Genomic DNA, 18,865 nt, shown 5'->3' on the forward strand with positions numbered 1-18,865 from the left:
TGGTGGACTGGGAGAGACACAGAGGCAAAGAGAGAGCCTGTGGGAGAGCAGGAGAAGAAGGAGGGAGGGAAGGAGGAGGGCAGGGCAGTGGTGGGGCGGTTGTTGAGGAGGTGGTGCAACAGTGAGCAGGCGCTGCTCTGCTGTACGCTGAGGTGAGGCTGGCCCGCTCCTTCTCTCTGACAGATTCCTATTTAAGTGACTGTGAATGCAACAATTCCACAAATAATTTGTCAAGCCGTGCACAGCTGAACTGGCTCTGAACCCGACTCCCTCTCTCTCCTTTTCCTCCCACTCTCTTGCTCGCTTGGCAGCTACACACACACAAACGCACACACACACACACACACACACACACACGCACACACGCACACATCCACAAAAGAAAAGATCTATATTAAATAGCTGTATTTAAACATACACAAAGTAGACCCTAATTGCCCCTTTGCTCAACAGATTTCAACCCAATAGAACTCCAATAAGAGATTTTGGACAAGCCTAAATTATTGGTTCCGAAATGTGCGGTCACGAGGGTCAACGTGACAAAAATGTTGTCATCTCCCCTTGTCTGTGGGTGTCTGTGCACACCTGGTGCATGTGACCCTGTGTGCTGTCCGCTGTTCTGTATGAGTTTGGATTTCAAAAGAAGCACCTCAGTTCAGTTTCGGGAAAGATGGGGGTTGTGGTTAAATGTAATTAATGAGACTGTGCTCCTGTAAAAAACGAGCCCGTAGGTCATTATTATGACCCATAGTTATGTTTTGTTGGTAGGTGACGTAGTATATAGAGCGACAAAGTCCGCAGTACGAGGAGGCCGTGGTGGATGGATGGGTCAACAAAACACAGGAATATCACAGGAGAGTGATGTTTATGTTGCTTGATTTTATCCATGACCATTTGACATATTTGACAACATTATTATTGTAACCAAGGCAACAAATATTGCATAATGAAATGCTTATCCAAGCCCAAATGATCATCGTTTCCTAAACCTTACCAAGTAGTTTTTGTGCCTAAACTTAATCAAGCCTTATTATTGTAACCAAGGCAACAAAGGTCCGGTACCCCGTTGTTGGTACAGTCTGCATGTTTATTATTGTAACCATGACAACTAAGGTCTGCTACACCTGCCGCCGTAGGGGCGATATTTCAGGAGACACTTGTCGTATCAGAGGGTTGACCTATTTGGTTGTTCCTGTTGGATGACTTGATGTTGTTGGAGGAAAATAATGGCGCTGAGTCTAATATGTGTTTATTGGGGAGTCCTGGACTCAGAAACATGTTTAAGTGACGTTGAAATTATGTTTAAATACTAACATAAGCCTGATTCTGCCTCATATTTTATTCCCCACAGTCTTTAGCACATAGACAAGGGACTACGTTTGTTGTAGTTACACTTTATCTCCACCAGACACATTGCAGCTGTGTTTTTCACAGATGGAACACGTACACTTTAGTTATAGTAGTTATAGTTATACTTTATCTCTCTACCTTATTTTACTGTATAATATATAATTAGGCACTACAACATAAAACACACTGGGCTGATTTCATATGTTTAGGGGCAGAGCCAAACATATAAGCAGAGGTGAATGAGGGTAACAACATTGTTTTAGTTGCACAGTTAATCTCAGCTCTTCCATCAAAGCTGTGATGTATCAGGAGCAGGCAGGTGAAGCATGTCCCTTATCTGTCCCTGTCAGCGTGGGTGTTACTCACCCAGGAAGTTTTGAATGGGAGGGGCTGGGTTAGTGAGGGAGAGGGGGACGTCCAGTGGTGTCAGGCCAAATTGGTGATCAATCACCACATCAACCAAACCCCCCCCCCCCAAACAACCACCCACCCACCCACCGACCCAACCACTCATGGTAATCAAATGCATAACAAAAGAGCAGGAGAAAATAAACAAATAAAGAAATATTTTAGATATAAGAGGTGAAAGGAAAAAAAAGAACTGGAGTGAGGGATGCTCTCAGACTGCACAGATGATGTTTATTCACTTGATGTTTTACACTATACGTTTGTGGGAGAGGTGGGATATGAAGAGGAGAGAGAGAGAAAGCTGAGGGGAAATGGAGAAAAAGGCCTTAAGCAATGACTTCAGAGGGCATCGCAGAAAAGGGAAAAAAGTGTTCATTCATCATTATTGTCATGGGCTTTGGCAAATGATAACAATTTGTCTTCATCCCTATTTTTAGACAATGAGCCACAATAGCCATTTTGGCCAGATGGGAAAGAGGGCCTGTGTGAGCAATACGCTGCATTTTGTTTGATGTCCTTTATATGGAATTTCTTTATTAGGACTCTCTGCCACCGGTGTCTGTTTGTGGGCTATTATTTCAAACATGCATGCTGTCCAATAACACATTTAGATGTATTATCTATATACACAGGGTACGCAGATTCTCATTTCTTTTGCAGCATATTTATGAGGCATGTTTATGTAGAAATATGCGCTTGACTTCTCACTGTCTAAATGTGCATTTAACTTGTGCTTTGAGAAGGAGAAATTAAACTGGATGTAACTGTAATGCATCAGTGAATCAGTGAATCAATCAGTGAGTAAATTAATGGGTAGAAACCATTGTACAAATGACAGTTCCAGCAATAAACAAAACTATGAATGCCTATAGTAATTGAGTCCCTGGAGCAAACTGATTTCCCAAAAGCACACAACATACCTATAAACAAACAGCTATGACAGACAGAAGAGAAATGTTGACATGGGACATGTAAGCATTATTAAAAGTCAGGAGGTGTGTGTGTGTGTGTTTGTATGTGTGTGTGGTACATGAAGGCCTGATGTGTTTGTCCCTGCTGGGCCTGTAGGGAGGTCACGGTGTGAACTAGCCGGGATGAAGATAAATAGGAGTGGAGCGGGACATACGGAGGAGGTATAATTGACATCTAACATGCACGGTGACCCTATGACTCGCAGGTTACCACCAGGCCACAGCATGAGCACACACACACACACACACACACACACACACACACGCATTATCTCACCCAGCTATAGATGCTTTGTGAACCCTGCAATTAAATCACCAATTTCTCATGTTGGCAACTATAGCGCTGTTATAAGGACTCATTGTTCTACTGATCCAAAAGGCATCAACATTTTAAAACATATGGTTTGGATGTAATTTCTGTGAATAAAACAGTTGAAAACCTTCAAGTCATTATTTGTTGAATAAGAATTGAATTTTAATCTGCTACGTTTTACTGTACATTATAATATATCTAGTTTTTGCCTGTAATGCAGTCATATTTTTTGGGGTTCATACATTAATAATTATGTTCCAAAGAAATAACTCATGACCTTAGTGAAAACCAAAAATGTAGGATAGGCAATCGGACAAAATGTACCACATTTTGCAAATACAAATAGGTTATTGAAAAAATATGAATTACATTACAGCTGCTTTATATTTTTAAACTGCTATTTTTTCCACTTCGCAATCATTATTGTAAAAGTCTCAAACACTGAATTGACATGAGAGACAAAAACATGTGGGAATTATGGTAATAACCAGTAAATAGTGTTCACATCAACATCCCAGTCATATTTATTACTATTTAAATTTGTCATCTTTATTACTGTGTGAATTTTCTGCAAATCTCTAATAAGTCTAACTTTCTCATAAATAATACAGAAGCACCTGAAAAAGATACCAAACCAACACAAAATCAGAAAATGTAAGAAGTCTCCATTGTCATCCCTGTTTCCAGGAAACTACATTTACATTATTTATATGCAACCACACTGCAACAGCAGCTACATTTTGTAGGAGTAACCTAATGAGGATGTTGTTAAGAACGTATTAACAATTCTTGTTGGAGTTCAACCTAAAATTTGTTGTTTGTATGAGTCTATAGGCCTTTTCACAGAGGTCATTTAGATATGTCAGTAAACAAAGCACAAGTTTGTTTACAAGTTTAAATATTAAAATTAATATTAAAAAAACATTAGCATTAACAGCTGTTTACTTACCAGTCTAGAAGAAACTTTGTGAGTTCAGCATCAAACTTAATTCCTTTACTCACCAACAGTTGTCTCCAGAGGTGGAAAGTAACTCTAGCGTTAACTCTATTAGTTTTAACTGTTTCTACCACTTCTTTTCTTCTACTGAATTTAGCACACTAACTAGCTAACTCCGACCCGTTCCAGCCTGTCTTATCACTATCCGATAGTGACTCACTGAAGCCTCCAATCTGCCCTGAAGACATGGCGCTGTTCAGAGGGCGTGTTATAACTTTTTGTATTATAAAGCAATGATGGCTGAGGCTCTTGTTGAACAACAATGGCAAGATGGCAAAGATTGGCAAAATGGCTGCAAAGCTGCCACTGCTAGTAGTTACATCTAAATGAAATTCAGTATAAATACTGCTTTAAGTGAATAAGTGGATTTAAAAGGAATTTGATTTCACTTGTTAATGAACTGCTTTGATTAGATGACACTGCAAAAGCAGCTAATTTATTAATGTAAATGTTAAGTCAGTGGTGGGAGTAAGCAGAGTGGTCTAAGCGCTTTTCTCATGCTGCGTCGTAAACATCACATTTGGGGTTTTTTTTGTGTGTGTGTGCTGACCACATTTGTGATGGGGTCTAATTATCCTTGGGACTATTCAGATCAGATCAAGGTTCCTTTTGGATTGAGTTTCTTTTATTTGAACGTAACTTTAGCCACATTGGTTCAGGTAGGTTTTCTTACGCTACCCCTTTAGGACAGGCTCCACTATATTAGACCCCTAAAGAGGTCCAGGGATGTATTAAAACAATGAGGTTTTTTATGTATATGGACTGTTTTCCTATGCAGCTTTACAAAAATACACATTGTTCAGTGTGTACATCTTTGGAACTAAGATGTAGGGCCGACCTATACCCCTGTACATGGCACAGTGATGAGTCCAAAAGCCTCCCCTGTCTGAAATCTCAGACTGCTATCATTCAGAACATCTAGTGACTGAATTATAGATGTGGCACATGCATATAAATTATAAAGCCACAGTCCAACTGTCGTCTGTGCTGTTAAATGTCATCACTGTCTGTCCAAAGAAGTGTTTTCTTTTGTTTTATGCTGAAAAACGAAAAACAGATAATTCAACAATGCACAACAATAATTCTCTTTATACTCCTCAACAGCGGTTAATTCCTCAAGCTGGAATTGAAACACCAAGGCCAATTGTTCCCCACTGAAGACAAATCCATCTTGGCTCCACGCTACAAGAGTGACATATCCTCTGTATCCCACCCCTCTCCCTCCCTCTCTCCGTCTCTGTCCATTTCTCTCTCCTCCAACATTATCCTATCGGCTGTATCGCTCCAACCAGTAATTTATAACACCTCCACTGTAGTCCCCCATTCCAGGGATGTACCAAGGGCTCTTAAGACGCTATTGATTTTTATTTGATTAAATGTCTTGCTGGTTTGCAGCAAATTAGCAAGAGTTTAATCAAATCACAATCGATATCTACTTAATAATCCCCCAACACACACCTCACGCAAACGAAGGTAAAATTCACAAGTGAATAATAGGGAGGGACGAGTCAGGATAAAATGATCGTGTTTGCATGGATTTAAGCAGCTTGCATGTTAAATAGTGCCTTGTGCAAATGTGTGTTTGATTTCTCTGCTGTGTTTACAGTTGACCGTTTTTTGTTGTGTATTTAAAAAGTAAAAGATAAAAATTTGTATACATTAGCTCATGTTTTTTAAGTTAAGGTTGTCAGCTATAAAGTCAATAGTTTTCTCCTAAAAGTGAAACCTAGATACAAAATTCCCAGCATCTGGGATAACACTAGGGTAAATACAGAAGAGAGGAGGCTCTGAACCTCTCTTCTGATTGGCTGACTGTTTCCTTGGTGATATTGAATAAGAATATAGCAGATTACAGGTAAACACTCAGAGAAACCAAATCCTGCAATGTTGGATGGTGGGTCCATGTGGGTGGGGCTTGGGGTGTGGCTGAGAGTGGTGACTGGTTTGTTGTGACATCACAAAGTTACAAAAGTCCCGACAGCTGGTTTTAAGGCTCAGTTTCTGAATACAGACTGTTTGCATTTCTCTGTGGACTGAGCACTTTGATACTTTCACAGTATTAATATAGAACCTAGACCTGCTTTATAATCGAAGACATGGAAACCTTTACACAATATGGGACCTTTAAATGCTCTGGATAAATATTAGGTCCTGCCATTGGTGTGATCAGGTTAATTTATATTTGCTTTCACCTGTTTTGAGTATGCTGTCAACAAAGCATTTACTAAGGAGGACAATCTAATAATCAGACAATTGAGTTAATCAGTGGGTGAGTAAAATGTCAGAAAACTGTTTAAAAAAGCATATCACAAATTCCTGGAGTCCAAGGTGTTTTCTTCAAATGTCTTGTTTTTTCCAAGCAACAATCAAAAACCCAGATATATTCGATTTACAATGATAGAAAATGAAAGAAAACACCAAATATTCAAAATGGCTGGAAAGAGAATTTTGACCTTTTTGTTTAAAAACTGACTCAAACTAAATAATCAGTATTACTCAATTTCAAATGGGCCGAGCAGCTCTAAATACAATACTCCTGCGTGTTACTGTACGTCTGCTCAGATTACATAAGATATGATGAAAAATATATTTTTCAACTTTTACTCTGAACATATTTCAGTGTAAATGCATACAATATGGTTCATGACATCTCACATATTCTCCTGATAGGAATCACATGTGGAACCACACACACACACACACACACATAAAGAAAAACCCTCTGGAAACTTGAATGTGCACCCCACCCCCAGTATGAAACCCCCTCTAGACATCAATCATTTTTATTGGCTATCTGTAAGAAGGCCTTTTCGAAACAGTGAAGTATCACTTTCGACATTACTACCAAAATAGTACAGGCTGAGAGGCAGTGACTGATGTTTTGGTGTCGACTGATATATGCCAATGGTCTCTACAAAAGCCATGTAGTCGTATTATTTTACTCCAGAAAATACCCAGATATTACAAACGTTATCAGCCCTTTAAATGCCAAGTGTAACATGCCCTGCTCTTTTTTGCAAGGTGAAATACTGACTGGAATATTCTACATAACCCATCAGGATTTCAATAACTTGACTGTGTAGTTGGCCACATGTAGAAAGGCGATAACCTACTTTATAAAATCCAAGCAGAGCTGAACCCCACTGACAAACCCTGTGTGTGTGTGTCTGTGTGTGAGAGTGCATTGGAGGGTGTTAGCACAGTCTCATTACACTCAAAAGCCTGGCAAACATGCACATTTAAAATCATGAAACAGGACAGGACAATGATGTCCTGTGAATATGTGGGAAAGTCACATTAGCTTGAATGCTGCGCTTCCTTAAAGACCCCCTCTGATGAAAATCAAGTTTTTAACCTTGTTAACATCCATATGGTGTTTTTTATGCAATACAAGACATATCATGAGTGAAAATAATCAGTTAACACCATGACTGTGTATTTCCACCTTGAACTGCAGTGAACCAATGACAGTCTCATAAAAACAGATTCAGACAGCCAGGGTTTCATAAGTCACAAACCTAAAGAACCAATCCCATCAACTTGTGAGAATGGAAGGCGGGGCTAACATTACTAATACGTCTTCTACTTGCTGGTTTTTGTCATAATAAATTCCTGCATCTGTGGCTTAGTATCCCTGATGTTTCCTCCTCTAACCATCTTGATACTCTCTGCTCTTTCATCTGTCCACCTGGAGCCAGCAGTCGTGGTGGGCGGGGCACAAGGTCTGATCCAGAATTTCTCAATGAGGAAGTAAGAATAGATGAGCTTCCAGCTCCAGTTTTCCATTTTTTTGCTGTTTATTTGGGAAAACCATGTTAAACAAGATATTATATTTCACAGCAGAGTACTGCAACAAAAAAACTGAGGGAACACTTAATCATCACAGTATAACACCAAGTCAGTTAAACTTCAGGGATGTCAATCTGTCCATTTAGAAAGCACAAGTGATTGTGAATAAGTTTCACCTGCTTTGGTGCAAATGAAAGTGACAACAGGTGCAATGGAGAGGCAAAAGCAAGACAACCCCCAAAAAGGGAATTGTTTTGCATGTGGAGGCCACAGAAAGTTGCTCCATCCTGATCCTTCCTGACTGATTCTTCTCCAGTTTTGTGTTTTGCTAGTGTCCTTGTCACTAGTGGTAGCATGAGGCGGCACCTGCAGCCCATACCTGCTGTCGCAAGAAGGTTTGCTGTGTCTCCCAGTACAGTCTCAAGAGCATGGAGGAGATACCAGGAGACCGGCCATTACATGAGGGGAGCTGGACAGAGCCGTAGAAGACATCAACCCAGCAGCAGGACCAGTACCTGCTCCTTTGTGTGAGGAGGAACAGGAGGAGCACCGCCAGGGCCCTACAACATGACCTCCAGCAGGCTACTGGTGTACATGTTTCAGACCAAACTGTCAGAAACAGATTCCATGAGGGTGGCATGAGAGCCCCATGTCCTCTAGTGGGACCTGTGCTCAAAGCCCAGCACCATACAGCTCGATTAGCATTCGCCAGAGAAAACCATTGGCGCCCCGTTCTCTTCACGGATGACAGCTGGTTCACACTGAGCACATATGACAGGCATGAAAGAGTCTGGAGACGCCCTGGTGAATGTTACGCTGCCTGTAACATCATCCAGCATGACCGGATTGGCGGTGGGTCAGTAATGGTCTGGGGAGGCTTATCCTTGGAGGGTCGCACAGACCTCCTTGTCATAGCCAACGGTACCCTGACTCCTGTTAGGTACCGGGATGAAATCCTCAGAATGATTGTCAGACCTTACGCTTGTGCAGTGGGCCCTGGGTTCGTCCTGGTGCAGGACAACGCCCGGCCCTCACGTTCCTCTGACCTAAATCCAATTGAGGACCTATTGGACGTTATGTATCGGTGCATCTGATGCCGCCAAGTACCGCCACAGACTGTCCAGGGGCTCACTGATGCCCTGATCCAGGTCTGGGAGGAGACACCATCTGCCGACTCATCAGGAGCATGCCCAGATGTTGTCGGGAGTGCATACAGGCACACGGGGGCCATACACACTACTGAGTACCATTATGAGTTGCCATGATGAAATTCACGCAAGTTGGATCAGCCTGAATAATTCATTCATCAAGATACGATGTGTGATTTAGATGTTCCCTTAATTTTTTTGACCAGTTTAAAACATGTCTGGAGAGGAACTTTAAAATTCCCATGATTAAGTCTCACGCCTTTATTGTCCTGTATCAGACAACCTTTCCTTCTTTCCCACTGCTTTGCTCTGCCACACCTCTCCAGTATCACACTGGTTCATGAGACCGTCTTTTTCTCTTATAGCTGGTAAACACAATTTATCATAATCCCTAAGAATTCAACAAAAGCTGTCTTCAAAGTAATGAAGGTTCAATGTAGTTAATTAAACGTGCTTTACCCATTCCAGGCACTCTTAATGGAAAGAGAGAATATTGACATTACGATCGACAGATATTATAATGCATTTTAAATTTGATTTCAGCCCTTGTTTTTTTTTGTAATTACGGTGCAATCATGTGATATAATGTGAATTATTGCTTGCATTTGCCAGATTTGTAGGCCTGATAGTCATCAGTTCACCTCGAACCCTAATCCCCTGTTCCTGAATGGGGATCGGGATGTTTGTCAAATGCGCAGGGATGAAAAAATGTTTGTCTATATACTGGAAGTGTGTTCGCTGAAGTTTACATTTACTCAGAAAAATGAACTCTTATATCCAATTGAAACCATTTTACCATGATTATCATGAAATTATGAAATTTAGGAATTATGCTTAAATCTATTTTAAACACAGACTACACACAGGTCATAGGAAGGTGTTCTCGGTGGATGATGGACAAACAAAGTGCAGGACTTTGACACAGGAGTCCTGTATGTATGAAAAATTAGGCAACAAAAGCACTATGGTTAATGTTACAGAAAGATTGTGGTTTTGATTAAGAAGTGTGTAAACATAACCTTACAAAAGTTTAATAAAGCTGATATTGTTTTGCAAGATTTCAAATTCTGTTAGAAAAAAATGAAAATATGTTGTCAGTGATTGCTAAATATGTTAAATTGACCATGTGTCATCATTTTGATTTTAAAAATATACTGTATCGTAGGCAGCATTATATGTTCCCTTCAGAATGTATTCGCTGTCATGAAGTCTGTGTGTATAAATGTAATTTCTTAGAGACAGAACTGATGCAAAAGTCACACTCATTTTCTCATTTATTACTCAGGTCAAATCTGACCACACAGGCATGACACACATACTGAGTGGCTGCTGTGGAGGAATGTGTTTAAATCATAGAGAAAAGATGAATGCACATCATACATTTAGATCTTTCCTAATAATCAGAATGTTTGTTTCCTTCAGTATTATGTTGTTCCATGTAAATAAATACAGCCTACAGACAGAAAAATGGGGTTTGATGTGTAGTCTTCTAGCCAGCTGATTCAATGGCAACATTATACTTCCTCCTTGCATTCCCTAAAGCATGATGGGAACTCTACAGCCTAACTACCATTATCATGTGTATCCCAAATAGATGTAAGAAAACGATAAAAACAGGAGTGAAGAAATCCAATAATATTAGTTTTGTTTTAGCTTTCTGCTAGTAACAGGTTTTGTTGATATTACAAAGGCTAAGAATGTGCCATCAGCTTGGTTCTTATGCTCCTGCATCACAGACACATTCCTCTGTCCAATCATACACAGACATTTGCCATTTATGGACATACAGGCAAAAAAAAACTGACAATTTCACCATCATGATTTTCTTTTCTTTTCATAACACTCCGAACACAAATAGTGGCCCTGTTATATGTTAATAAGAATATATGGCATGACTAGGTCAGGCATTTAGTGACTCTACCTAAAGTCTGGAAATAAATGGGGTTAAAATTGAGCAAAAGATCCCAAGATTATGATAAGATATCCATTTTAAATACTCATATTGAGCTGGTTGTACAGATGTCAGGTTGCATGTTTACTGGCAACAACCCAACAAAACCTTGTAAAATAGGTGGATTTCTCTGCAAACATAATCATTGGAACAAAATCCATTTTAACCAATCCATTTGTGTCTTTATTTAGCTCCAGAGAATACCTTCAAAAATGTACACTGTAAACCTTGGATGTAAATCTACAGTAAAATCTCAACAGTATTCTGCTGGATTAATATAATACAATGGCATACTGTAAACTGCAATGCAATCTGGGATAAAAAAAAAGGTAGTAAGTAAAAAATTCATTTTCAAAGTTAATTTTTATGCCATTTAGAACAGTGTTATAACAAAGTCATGGAAATACGTCATATATGCATTTTTCTAGCTAGCTATAATTAGCACGTCAGTATTATGTCTCAGTTCACATTACCTTTAAAACACTGTTGCTTTTGCTGAAAGATAATTGAACTATACTAATGTAGCGAGGCAGTAAGTCTAACTTCGTGCTTTGTTTTTCGGTTGGCAAAAAGAGCCATACAAGATGTTTTTTTTTTACTAAGACCTTTCAGAACCATGCTCTAAATTCACTGTTTTTGTTGTTTGTGCCAAACTGTAGCACAGAGCTGGTTAATGTGAATTTGATAATAAAATAAAATTAGGTTGCAGTTGTCACCAAGTCAGGTTTCTTGACTATGTAATTTTTTCCCTGCAAGAGGAAAGTAAAAAAGGAAATTACAATGAATTTATCTTTTTTGTTTTTAACAAATTACCCCTCACTTAAAGGCACACATTAGAGAGGGCATCACAGTTTGTTGTCCATTTAGAAACTGTAACAGAAGGTTCCTTGTGGAGTCTACATGTTCGTCCCATTCATCAGGAACTTAAAAAATGTTCTGTGATATTTCAAGCTCTTTGACCTCTTTGCTTGATGTGTCATATTCATAGACTGATGTCACCTGAGAGACAAATATTTATTTGCTCTACTTTGATTTTCAGAACCTGCATTGATATCAATCCTGAGAGGAGCACAAAAGCAAGAAGTGCAAGAAGAAGGTCAAACAGAAGGCAACACCAGTGAATCCACACACCTATCAAGAAGCTCAGTGACTTCAAGTGGGACTTTGTTTGTTTGTCACTCAAATATTGTACACTGTCGTTTAAATTAAAAATGATCATGTTTTTATTTCAATAAATATTTGAAAAGGAACTCTATAATGAATGTTGTCTCTTTTCATTAATTTGTTTGTAATTTGTAGTAGTACTCTAGTAACATACTATACAAAATATACAAAATATTCGAGATTCAAATACAGTTACATACTATACAGTACTTGGCAGTTAATTACTGTATATTTAGAGTGAAAAGTCTTACAGTATATAGTATATGTATATAATATACTATAACTGTTCCCTTCATCTCCCCATCTATCACATCAACCTGAGAGGTTAACAGTCCACCTTAAATTGCTAAGAGTAAACACAAAGTGAGATGGAGAGGACAGTGTCAAAAGGAAAGTGCAAGCTTTCCTGGTTATATTTCCCCCCTCTCTTTTTTTTTTCCTTCCTCGCCAACAGAAAAAGCCAACCTCAATTTGTGTCAAGTGCCATTTTAAGACCTTGGGATTAAAGCTATAAAGTGGCGTCTGTCAGGGTCTTTGACGCCCTGGGGCCCCCCGCTAACATCTGAGAGCCAACGTGCCGTTGTTCGGTATCATCTCCCATCATATTATGTCAGCGGTGGGGAGACGGGCCGATAAGACAGGCAGCCGTCACAGGAGCTGACAGGGCTGATTCACGTCAAGAGCGCTTCATCCACGGCTGGGGCCAATCGAAGCTGACTCCACGCCTCTCTCAGCCAAAAGTGGATATCCCTCCAAATGTGCATCACACAAGTGTTGTGGGAGGCTGGCGAGACCGACGCTTGGCAGTTTATGATGAAGACAGGATGATGTTAGGGAGTCTCAGTGAAGGGGATGAGATGAGAAGTGCAATGGAAAAGAAAAACTCTGATGTGTGATATCTAATGCCACACAGAAAATAGGGGCTAATGTCTGCTCCAATGATTGAGGAGGGAGTTCGCTACCAATCTGATCCAGTAACAGCAGGCTATAGGCGGAAACGCCATACTGTTAATGATAGTGCATTTAGGAGATAACATGTCAACATCCTTTTGACAATGTGCACTGTATGAGGGGAAGATCCATGTTGATCAACTGTGGAGTGAAATTAGGAAGAAATTTTTTACAGAAAGTGAAGCATCTATGGAGACCGCAGACATCCACTTTGAATTTGCAGCTTACTACATTTTTCAGCATTAGTACAATTATTATTCAGATAAAGAAAATTAGTCTTTATTTTAACTTTTTTCAGAACACAAAGACACAAGAGTAGGGATAGGCCTGATTTACACTGGGCTCATTCATTGTCACCATGGGTTCATCTACTTCTATCTCTCCTCTCTATGCAGGTTAGTTTCATAGTAAGAAAATAGATCGTCATTGGCTCAATCAACACTCCAAACTTTTTATACACACACTAATCCAACTGAAATTGAAGAGGGCTCATACAGTTCAGCGAATGAAGGAGAGGATGAATGGTGATATTTATCAAGCAAACACATCAGTTAAAAGGATGTGATGAGTTTGGGTTCTGCTGAAATGGAGCTAACAGAAACCCTGTCAGACAGTGAGGTATCGGAGTCACCAGGAAATCAAAACCTTTCTGGAGCGGGTGAGGAACAGGATGGAGACCCAAAATAAAACAATTAAGTTTTGAATCTTCAATTTGGAAATGAGGGGAAGCTAAAAAAAGGTCAAAAAAGGTCAAATGTTACATGAACTTTCCAGTGCAAAATGCATAGAAATTTTGCTGTGCGTTATTCACATAGATTTGAACGTTGGACTGTTTGTGCAACCTGTGTTTACTTGCCACTATTTACCAATTATACAGGACAGATGTTAGCTGTAGCTAGCTAGCCACATGTGGAGTGTGTGTGTCATGCTTGTGTGATCTCAGAACTCCAGTAACTCCGGTTCTTTGTGTTATTTTATTCCAGTTGTCTCTTTTTCTTTCCTCAGTATGTTTATGAAGTAGATGCAGGAAGTTCTGAGATAACACCAAATTTTTCACTCAAGTTAAAACATTTTAACTCAGGATGAGGCGTCTTGGTGTCATACTTCACTGTATGACACCTAGGCTAAAGTTTTTTCCATTAGCTTGAGATTGTTTCTTTGCATTGACTTTTTATACAATCACACCACCCACAAAAGTTTCCTTTGCCTTCAGTCTGAATGCACCTTTATAGCCCCCCACACCTAAATTAGTGTTTTCAGCTGATTAGATCTTTAGGCCTCTTTGGAATTACAGAATATCACTAAACTCTAGTTGTCATTCCTAACAGATGCAATCAAATCTTGTTCATAAGCTGTGCATGTGCTGGTCCACACCTGAAATGATAAAGTGTAACTTCTTTTTTTCTCTTGACACTGGTTTGAAATGATCAGATTTGGGTTTTCTGTAAGAAAATAAAAGTTGGGGAGCTTTGAGCTGCAGTGTGAACAGAACCTGGGATGGGCAGAGAGAAAGACTGACATACAACAGCAGACACTATAGCTGCTGTCACCACATCACTTCCTCCTCCTGTTTTTCCCCCACTCCTATCTCCTTTCTTTTCTCTCAGTATGTCAGCTGCCCTGCCTCTCCTTATCACTCAAGGGTCTGCTAATTCACCAGCAAGGTTGCACTGATAAGCCCCTCTCCCTCTTTTCTCCCTCCAAGTCTCTCTATCTCTCTTTCTGGAGATGGACAGGTCCCAGTGTCCCCTAACATGTGTCTGTCTGGATGTGACGGTGACACGGGGACCTGGGGGTGACAGCCAAGCTTGGCCTTGAATTAAGGAGCATTACAGATACGCTGATAAAGTGACACTGTCGGTGGAGAAGGGGCATGAATAAAAGAGGAGAAAGATGGGCTTGGAGAAGTGGCAGAGAAGAGCGGTCTGGGAAAAAGAAGGACTGAAAAGGAACAGAAAGAAAAAGAGAAGGAAACGTTCAATGACTGTGACTGATTGGCCACATACACAATACATGGAGGTTGTCCATTCAAACTTCTAAGTATCCCAATATGTTCTGTTTCCTTCTAGTAACTGAGCACAAATACTTTTAGTATTTGCGTGCATGTGTTTGTATTTGTGTGTGTTTGTGTGTGTGTGTGTGTGCGTGTGTGTGTGTGTGTGTGTGTGTGTGTGTTTTACTGTCTGGGCTTGCAAGAAGCCTGCATGTGTTTGTATATGCCTGGGAGCATGTCTGTGTCTGTGACAACAGCCTGAGGCGTTTTGTGTGTATTGTCTTATTGTCTTAGAAATGGTTAGTATGTGTGCGTGTGTGTGTGTGTGTGTGTGTGTGTGTGTGTGTGTGGGGGGGGGGGTAAGAGACTCCTTATGAATAGCATAGGTCTTTTCTGCTCTGTTTCCTTTCTGTTTCCATCGTTTAGCCAGAGTAAGAAAATCTGTCTCAAGGTCGCTGCCCTCTGTTACCCAGCATCTCCTGAATACAATAACAGAAGGTCCATCTGATGCCGGAAGTCTAATAAAAAAATTAGGAGGTCGCCTGTACCTGCAAGATTTGAATACTAATGTAAGGAGAAGACTTACTACTGCTACTTTTATTAAAGTGTCGATAAATTTTAAGCAGTGGTGAGTAAAGTAACTGAACCTGTCTTTACAGCTAGGAAAAGACTTAAAGATCACTGATACATACCAAACACTAAACAACCCACACACAATGATTTGTTTCCTCTAACGTAATAGACTAAATACAAAGGAAAAAAATACTGGAACAACTATGATAGAGTTGCATTGCAAGGCCCCTTGAAATCCCAATCTGAATTCTTGCCACTGAAGCTTTTCCCTGATAATTTTGCTGCAAAAAGCCAAAGAAATAGAAGAACAAAATACAACATATTGGAGGAAAGATGGAGGCAAGAAAATAGAAAGCAAAAGCTGGAGGTATGTGAACTTCACCATAGTAACTGTACATTCAGATTGAAGGCAGCAAAAATAAAAAACATTCACTCGTTGGTGCTCTGATGTAGATCACTTAGATGAAATAGACAGCTACCAAGTTTGTTCATAATGCTGTTTTGCATGCTATGGTGGTAGTTAGCATGCGATTCCCTCCTATTTTGACAAAATACATTATAGGCCAACTCAACTGGAAAACCTTTTAATTTAAGTCCCTGTAAGCAGACAGGGACACAATGGGGAAACCCGTCACCGCAATTTTGCTTGGGAACAAATGTTTAATGGGAACAAAAGTTTACACGGTTGTGTTCTCTAGTGGTTGACGCCGAACTGCATCACAGTTCAAAACCATTGAGTTAGGCCCACAGCGCTTAAGACGTTCCGCCAATGGGCATGCAGCTGTTCGCCTCAAGAGACACTGGCTCACATAGAAAATGAACGACTACCAGTCACTTTGACGTACTCTCTTTCGGTCTGAACGAACAGTAAGGTCAACGCCAGCTGAGCAGCTTTGCACTGAAAACTCAATTAACCGGATAATATAATACAACACTCATTTCCACCCACTCATGTCAAAACATTTTATTATGATGTGTTATGTATAGTGTTAAACTTGAGGGCACTGACATAGCCTGTCAACCTGAGCTCACTTTCTGTTTAAAAGTTACAGTCCAGGGATGTTTTGTCTTATCTTGATCCCCTGCTGTAACTTGAGTCATTATTGTTGCCACTGAAGAGGACAAGAGGAAGCAAATGGAACCTAAGGGGATGATGCATCCTGACACTGAGTTATGATTAATGCAGGTAGCCAGAGAGGTGAGTTTGTGTATGCAAGGTCTTCAGTTTTAATTCCCAAACTGAATAGGAAACACCGTTCCTGCTGCTCTACAGCTCTTTAGCACAGCGCTAAACCTTTAGCTGAGCTCAGGAGTCAACAGGAATAGACTGTGTATGTGGCGACAGTTTCCATAGGCATAAACATGTGTAACCGTAGAATGGATGTGAGGTGCTGGTGCAAAAGGGTGCAGGCGCTTCATCTGAATAGATAAAGTTCAAAAGCAGCCCATACAATACACTTCAAATTTACCACTTGTTCACAAACACAGAGCCTTTTTGACGCAGGCGAGATGTTACACACACTGCGAGGATGTATAAATTGCTCTCTACAAGCACACGAGAGCAGCAACCATAATTCACATTTCTGGCTGGAGCAATCAGACCACCATTCTCATGCAAAGGTAACATTTGCCATTAGAATGGATTTCTGTCTTTCCATTATTTTATTGGGAAACCGAGGCTCCTCTCATCATTGTCTAGATATATAGGTTAACGTCGTCGTGGCATTTTAGCAAAAGGCCACCCTGAGTACCCCTCTGCCACCGCATGAATAACTGATATCAAACTTCAAGACACTGCACAGCAGGATTCAAGGCTAATGTAGGATACATATTGTTTCCCAGATTGGCTACATATGTAAATGATGGGAAATAATTAAATCACAAGTGCTGATGATTAATAGCTTTTGAATTACAAATATAATGGCAATATAAAATATATATAAAAAAAAAAAAAACACCACAAAATCTCCATCAGGTTAACTGTGCAAATATCTTTTAAAAAGTCAAGGATGAAACTTAGATCGAAATATTACAAATTTATGACATTGTTGAGGTGCCATGAATGATGGGAACTGAATTTATTGTTTGTCACTTCAAACGCCGACATTAATGAAAATGTCCATAAATTGTCTATGTCTACGATAGTGAGTGGCTTGCATGGTTTTAAAGTAGCTATATGTGAGTTTTGCTATTGCTACATAGCCAATGATAGCATTAGCAGCTGTTTACTTGCGCATCTTGAAGAAACGTTGTGAGTTTAGCATCCAACTCATTCCTTTACTCACCAAGAGCTCTCTCCAGAGGTGGAAAGTAACACCTATTTTAAATCTTGTCTCCATCACATCTTTTCTTCTATGGAAGTTAGCATGCTAACCAGCTAGCCCCGGCCCGTCTCATCACTTCCTGATAGCAACTCACCCTAATCTCCAATATTCCCTGAAGAAATAGTCCTGCCCAGAGGGCGTATTACAACCTCTCGACTTATAAACACAAACATGCTTGAAGCTCCACCATCACAACCACCCACTCCCAGCAAGAAACCAACCAAAACTTTAAAAGTGTTCTTCCCTCCTCACTGGTAATGATTTTCACCAGATCTAGAAGAACTGTATATGGAGAGGTGTTCATCTCAATCATTGTGACAAATGCGTGTTACATGATCTACAGATAAAAACAAGATTAGTAAATGTGTGTGATGATGTGTGGTGTTCACAAATGAATTGTCCAATCCACAAAACAGTCTGAACAAAACAATTGCACAAAAAAGTACATCACAACATATCTGATAAGACTTGGTCTTGAAAAGTCTAAACATACTGTACTGTTAAGATGTAGTATGCTTCTTTACAGGGTGTTAAATGTGTGTGGAGGGATAACCTGACGTGTGTCACCTGACAATTATGAGGCACCTAACTAATATTGAACTTACTACTTATGAAGCAAATCATGCACATATTGATTAAAACTAATCACTCAGTTTATACCCTGTGCAGAGGAGGATCCATCTGGATGTCCCGCCATGACATAATTGTCTGGGCACGATCTGCTCTTTGCCTGGTCTGACTGTTGTCCCAACAGAAGATGAAGTCCACCACCTAGCTGTAGCCAGCCATATATCTTTACATACCATATACTGTATATACAAATGCCTAATTTGTTGCCCTTTTGATGGGGCTTTTTTATACCTGAACTGAGAGTCTAAGGATTTGGTTGGATTGGTTTTGTCTGAACAAATAAAACACACTTGAATAAATTTT

Source organism: Seriola lalandi, unplaced genomic scaffold, assembly GCF_002814215.2.
Source record: "Seriola lalandi dorsalis isolate HSWRI2012SDOR001 ecotype SW California unplaced genomic scaffold, Sedor1 jcf7180002054898, whole genome shotgun sequence".
Lineage (NCBI taxonomy): Eukaryota > Metazoa > Chordata > Actinopteri > Carangiformes > Carangidae > Seriola > Seriola lalandi.